Here is a 7,094-nt window from a genome sequence, read left to right on the forward strand (position 1 = left end):
ATTTTCGGTGTGAAGCAATGTTTATATCTGTCAGACGGGTTTATTTCTAAAGCAAGAATTTATAAAATTCCACATGGACCAACTAACTACAGATCATGTGCTTTTTGAAGAAAAATCTGCAAATTCTGTGTTCAGTATATTCTTTCTCACTAGCTACCTGAGTGTGAGAAACAAAAGCTCACTCACTTTAATAATTTCAGTCCGAGACGAATATCTGAATCCGCCATTTATTTATACACCTATAGGTGGGTGCTTTGTCTAATTACCAGGTAAGGCAATGACAAAATGCACACTATATCCCAAAAAACCTTTACAATTTATACAGTTTCTTTTCCCATATGTTTTCCTTATTCCATTGTTTGTTCCCTGCTTCGCTTACGTCACTCATTTCCTTAAGACTAATCCCACAACTTCTGTTTATAATGTCTTGTCCGTGACAAACTCTTATCTCTGACTCCCATAAGGGTGTTTGACGTCAGTCTACCGTAGGTTATTGATTAGGCATATCTTTTCTTCTATCAGCATCTATTTCCATCCAGAGGCCACTTTGACCTCTTTAATTAGGGTTTGTTCCTGTGTCTCGGTGCAAGTGGGGAAAACAGATGTTTTCCTGTTTGCCCATATATCCACCATTGTTCTGTATTCACGTCTCATGCTAACATATCCTTTCTTTTTGCTGAATATGTATTTTCTCATTCCTGTTCTGTATCAGAATTTATACTTGCAGAAATAACATTAATTCATTTATATCCCACAATTTCCCCTTTTTCTTTTCATTACTATCTGTTATCTTCTGCAGTTTTGTCTCTCTTTTTTTTTAAACATTGTTCCCAAAATTCGCAAGCATCATTTCAGAGATTTCATCCATTTTAGTCTCACTCATCTTCTTATTATTTGGCTGATAAAGTTCCTCTGTCAAATTTCCCCTCAGGGGCATTCGTTTCATCAAGGCTGTTTCAATCAGCCTCTGGGTGAGTCCTCGTATACAGGGTATGATACAACAGCCAATGGCCACCAATACCCCGACTACTACTATCAGGGAAGTAAGGATAAAAACCACCACCCCCTTTCTCTGCTAAAATCATATCAAGGGCTATTCTGTTTTCCCATGCCATCCTACTTGTCGCATCAAGCTGTTCTGATATTCCTTTAACCGCCTCTCTTGTATAATTTATAAATCGCTGTTGATTATAGAAAATGTAATTTATCCAGTCTACATTTTTATTAATTGTTGCCCACCAAAAGAGAGCTGACTCAAAGCCTGCTGCAATCTGGTTACGAGCCTTGAATTCATCAGGTACTCCCCTAGGAACTCCTACCGAATCAAGATAAATCCTGTCATCAAAAGAAGTATCTAACAGTAATCTCTTACCCCTTCCCTTTTTCCCTACTATCTTTTCCTTCTCAAATGCCCAGGTGAATGGAATTGCCAATTGTACAATTGCACATATCCCTTTCCAATCCGGAGGTAGGGTGGGTCTCAATATTTTCCTCCACAGTACCACCACAGATCCGCTCGGGGAACCTTTAATGCTGAGTAGTTCCCTCCCTTCTCCATTTCGGTAAAATTCTTAATCTCTGTACATAATTTCAGCTCCCCCAAATCTCTCGACCGACTCGTACCTCGCCTGTGCACACATGACGTGTGATTTCCAACTGCGGCGGAAAATGTGGGGGGAGCTTTTGCATCTTTCTCCTCCAAGGGAGGGAACATCAGAGATAGGGAGGTACAATTCCTATCATTCCATGCAGTCTCATCCTGATACAGGGCTATCATACATTTCATGCCCTTCCTGTCTCGCTTCCACCCGAGCGGAAAGGGAACCACCTGGGCCACTGGCCTACCGGAGGCACATGCAAAGCAATTGCTTTTGTTCAGACTTTTTACAGTATACTTTACCCATTCAACCCAGGCATTTGCATCCCCGTACCCAGTCTCTATCTCGATGGTCTGTTTCAAATCCTTTACCTCTATAATTTTTACTACTTTAGGATCATCGGGAGGGGTGAAAGGTTGTATCTCATTACCCAGTAATTCTACCCATTTTCCCTGTCCTATGCTAATTTGAAAACAACAGCCCACAAACTCCTTCCCATTTGCTTTCATTTCAATCCCAAATGTTTCATTTAATTGTATCTCATAAGTGCCACCCCCCAAAACTGCTTCGTGCCATGTGGTTTTTCTTATCGTTAAATATATGGGGTTACACTTTTTATCGGGACAATCGCGTGCTGGTCGGAAGGGGGCCTGGTGTATTGTGACAAGACCATTATACCAGGTACCATCCCCGAGGCCATCCCCATAGGACTTAAGATGTATCTCTGAGTTGCGGTATTGTCTCTGATTAGCTACATCCCCACAATTTACTAAGCTACATACATCAGTGTCTATTACTTGTGGATTATCAGACTCAGGAACCATTAATAATACATATGAAAATGATATTTGACAAAATCCTAATACGAAGAGGACTAGCATCATAACTCTAAGCATTCCCAGTATTCTAATCACTATGCTAAAACACAAAAAGGCTTAATATACAATCTTACAGAAATAATTCCGCGCTCGCGTCGCCACTGTATAGTCAATTACTCAAAGTCTCTTTAGTCTGAGTTTCAGCGGGTCTTGCGTTGATTCGGCTGTCCAGACTTCTTCCTCAACTGGAGGGTCCACTGGCCCTTTGATCCGAGTGTAATGAGTCCAGCCTTTCTCCACCGTCCTTATTGCCGTTTCGGTAGTCAAAAGAGCCTGATACGGCCCTTCCCAGTCTGGCTGCAGCTTAGTCTCTGTCCATGATTCTATTAAGACTCAATCTCCTGGCCGGATGGGATGAACAGCAAATTCAAGGGGCGGAGTCTGTGCCAATAGACCCTGTATTCTGAGGAAAGATAAAGAGGAGGACAAGCCCAGTATATACTTCTTTAAAAACAAATCTTTAGTTTCAGGAATTGGCAATTCTCCCTGCGTTCCCAAATAAGGTAATTCAAATAAAATTTCATAGGGGGATAGTCCCAAATCTTTCCTCCGCCAAGGGACAAGCCCAAAAGGCATCCTTTAAATCTATCACACTAAACCATCTGTAATCATGAGGGATCTTACTTAATAACGTATAGGGGTTTGGCACCACTGGGTGCCTGACCTGTACTATCCGATTTAATGTTCTCAAATCCTGCACCAATCGATAAGTTCCATCAGATTTCTGCACTGGTAGAATTGGGGTATTATAAGGAGACATACATGGCTCCAACAGTCCATCTCTAATCAGTCCCTCAATTACTGGCTGCAGTCCTCGTTTACCTTCTATGGAAATAGGATATTGTCGTTCACAGACAACGTCCCCTTTCCGTTTTAAATTTATTGTAAGGGGAGGGATCTGTAGTTTTCCACGATTCCCTTCTCTAGCCGATACTATAGAGTCTATCTTTCTCTCAGCATCCTCTGTCAACATCGCCAGTTGTACAACTAATTCTTTTTCCTGAATTCCAATCTCCAGTCCTAAAAGGATAATTAGGTCTCTCCCCAGTAAGTTACTTCCTATATCAGGGATATACAGCAGTTCCCCTGTAACCCTACCTTTAGGACTTTCTATCATCATAGGTTCAAATAGTGGAACAATAAATCCTTCCCCTTTCACTCCCGAAACAGTAATTGACCGTGTTAACATTTCTACTTTCTTTGGTTTAAAAATTCAGCAATGACTGTGCTGCCCCCGTATCTACTAGGAAGACTACCTCCTCCCTACAGGGTCCCACCTTCAAGTTTATCAAGGGTTCCTGGTGGGCCCCCCGAGGGCAGGAACCCCTGACACCCCTATTCTTCATCATAATTCATAAGCGGAATTGCCTTTTCTTCCCTTTGTAGATCAGGACACTCCCGCTTAAAATGCCCTATCTTTCCACAATAATAGCATCCTGCCTGTAGCGACTTCCATCTCTGCCCCTGTCGCTCAAACCCTCTATCAAATGCTCCCCCTTGTCCTCTCCCTCTTCCTCTCTGTCCTACATGCTGCCTCCTGCCGCTCCGGTTGCCCACTATTGGTTCCATTCTCCCCTTAATTACCTCATCCACCGTAGCTACCATCATTTTCACCTTCTGTTTTTGTCTCTCATCCTCCCTTTTTACAAATACTTTTTGTGCCTCTCTCAACAATTCATCTAATGGTTTTTTGCTCCATCCTTCTATCTTCTGTATCTTTCTCTGTATGTCTGGCCATGTTTTTGTCACAAAATGTACTTTCAAAAGACCCTGTGCCACTGGGTCCTCAGGGTTCATTCCAGAGTATTTCCGCATTGAGTCCCTTAATCTTTGCAAGAAAGCTGAGGGAGTCTCATCTTTCTCCTGTCTAATTTCAAAGGCTTTAATCAAATTCTGTGACTTCGGAACTGCCTCTCTTATTCCTTTTAGAATCAGGTCTTTCAATTCCCTCATTTCTTCTCTATGCTCCGGGTTTTGGTTTTCCCACTGGGGGTCTCTGAGGGGAAACTTCACCTCTCCCTGTCCAGCATCCCCATCTCCAATCGGGTGTTCCCTGTCCCATATTTTAATGGCAGCTCCTCATATAAGTCCCCTTTCCTCCCCAGTAAATAGTATAATCAAAATAGACATTAATTCAGCCCAGGTATACAGACTGGGCCCCAAAAATTGATCAATTTGTTCAGACAATCCCACCGGATCCTCAACCAGGACCTCCATTTCCTTTTTAAATGTTCTGACCTCCCGAAGGGGATAAGTCGTTACGTTTTTCCCCTTTTTCTTTTTTTAAAGAAATATTGCAATATTTCTAGCTCCCCATAACTTCAAACACCAATTCATCAATTACTGCTTGACTAACCTTCAAAGCCTGTTCCTAACTTATAAATATATTTATATATATTTACGTTCATTTCTTCAGTATTTAATAGTCAAAATGCAAAATGCATACAGTTCCCAATTTTGCAATTCACTGTAATTACCCAGTTTTAGTCCTTTAATTTATATCCAGAATTAGTTTTCTTAAATAGTCCTGACCAATCATTGCTCAATTACAATACTATAGGTCATAAAATAATCAGAGCTTGCCTTAAAAGAATTTGTCTACTCAAGTTTTTTAAAAAAAAAAAGACTTCTAATGCACGAACAATGGCTGAATCCAAGGTCACAGATATTAACCATAGAATTTTGCTTTTACCACAATCTAATGTTGAACTGAAACTTCAACTGTCCTCCATAAATCGCTGTTATGTAAAGATAAAAGAGATTAGTTAGAAACCGATAGTAAGGTAGTCATGATCTGTAAAAAGAACAGGAGTTATCATTCCTTTTTTTTTCTTCATAATCACAATAGAATCCTTAACCTTAAAAGAAATCATGTTAAGTTTCCATAACAAAATCAGATTGAAAACAGTCCTGGAACACAAGCTCCAGGGAATAAAACACAAACATTCAATCACCAACAAACAAATGTTCACTCAAACCAAATCACAAAGGGTTAAACTTCCTACCAGCTGTACAGCTCTTTTCATTCTCTCTCTCTCTCTCTCTCTCTCTCTCTCTGTCTCTCACACACACATGGACATATAAACTCAGATATTCACAAACCCAGTCTTCGTCCGATCTGTACTTTGGCCAGAAGACAGCGGGACGAAGAATGGAGTCCTTAGTCCATACAAAGCAACAATATTTAATCATCTTTCTCCCTTGTACAAGTATTATTTTGCCAATTTCCACAACATCCTGCCCAAAGGACTTTCCGGAGGAATGTTGTATGGGACCCCGCCTCCATTTTCATTGCCATTTCCTTACTTTGTTTCCCCGGAGGCTTTTTCCTTACCCAAAGCGCAAGCCATATTGAGTTCCTTCGTTAGTCCCTTATTAACTACTAAAACTCAATCCCGGCCACCAAGGCAATACTTAAAAGTCAGTTTTCTTACCTTGGTCTGTGCACAGAGTTGCCTGGCCCCTTTTGTCACCGTATTTTCTATCGAGCTCCTATCACTGTCTGATTCAGATGTCTCTCTTATAGGATTCACAGACCAAACCGGGACACGAGACCGCTCCTCAATGGGGAATGGGACGCGTCTTCCCAGTGTCCAAGGCCAGCCACTCCCCCCAGTGATGGAAGAAAATCCCGGACGAGCCCCCAATTGTGAGAAACAAAAGCTCACGCACTTTAATAATTTCAGTCCGAGACGAATATCTGAATCCGCCATTTATTTATACACCTATAGGTGGGTGCTTTGTCTAATTACCAGGTAAGGCAATGACAAAATGCACACTATATCCCAAAAAACCTTTACAATTTATACAGTTTCTTTTCCCATATGTTTTCCTTATTCCATTGTTTGTTCCCTGCTTCGCTTACGTCACTCATTTCCTTAAGACTGATCCCACAACTTCTGTTTATCCTGTCTTGTCCGTGACAAACTCTTATCTCTGACTCCCATAAGGGTGTTTGACGTCAGTCTACCGTAGGTTATTGATTAGGCATATCTTTTCTTCTATCAGCATCTATTTCCATCCAGAGGCCACTTTGACCTCTTTAATTAGGGTTTGTTCCTGTGTCTCGGTGCAAGTGGGGAAAACAGATGTTTTCCTGTTTGCCCTTATATCCACCATTGTTCTGTATTCACGTCTCATGCTAACATATCCTTTCTTTTTGCTGAATATGTATTTTCTCATTCCTGTTCTGTATCAGAATTTATACTTGCAGAAATAACATTAATTCATTTATATCCCACATGAGGAAGGAGCGAAGGCTCCAAAAGCTTATGGTTTCAAATAAATCTATTGGACTATAACCTGGTGTCATGTGATTTTTGATTTTGTCCACCCCAGTCCAACACTGGCACCACCACATCTTATTTAAGAGTATCATAGTATTGAAACTATTGGAGAAGGGGAGATGCAGAATTGATACCTACAGTTGCTAACCAAAGTTGCATCACTCCATTTTCAAGAAGGAGATAGATTTAGTCCTTAAGGCTAAGGGGATCAAAAGATATGGAGAGAAAGTGGGTACAGAGTGTTGAACTGGATGATTAGCCAGGAGGGCTGAATGGCCTCTTCCTGTTTCTATTAGATTCACAAAAATAGCCTCTCATTGTGGGCCTCATCA

The 7,094-nt window shown here is 41.1% G+C and overlaps 1 pseudogene across 1 annotated transcript; it reads right to left on the reverse strand.

Annotated features, from left to right (window-relative positions):
* Positions 1–405: 405 nt before the first annotated feature.
* On the reverse strand, positions 406–5,988 carry LOC148152065 (uncharacterized; annotated as a pseudogene). Its single transcript, XR_015751811.1, has 2 exons — positions 5,911–5,988; positions 406–2,879 (listed from the first exon to the last, which is right to left on the reverse strand). The product of XR_015751811.1 is annotated as an uncharacterized LOC148152065 (transcript).
* Between the last annotated feature and the right edge of the window lie 1,106 nt (positions 5,989–7,094).

Source organism: Chiloscyllium plagiosum, unplaced genomic scaffold, assembly GCF_037043375.1.
Source record: "Chiloscyllium plagiosum isolate Xiang-an unplaced genomic scaffold, Cpla_swu_hap1 HiC_scaffold_1, whole genome shotgun sequence".
Lineage (NCBI taxonomy): Eukaryota > Metazoa > Chordata > Chondrichthyes > Orectolobiformes > Hemiscylliidae > Chiloscyllium > Chiloscyllium plagiosum.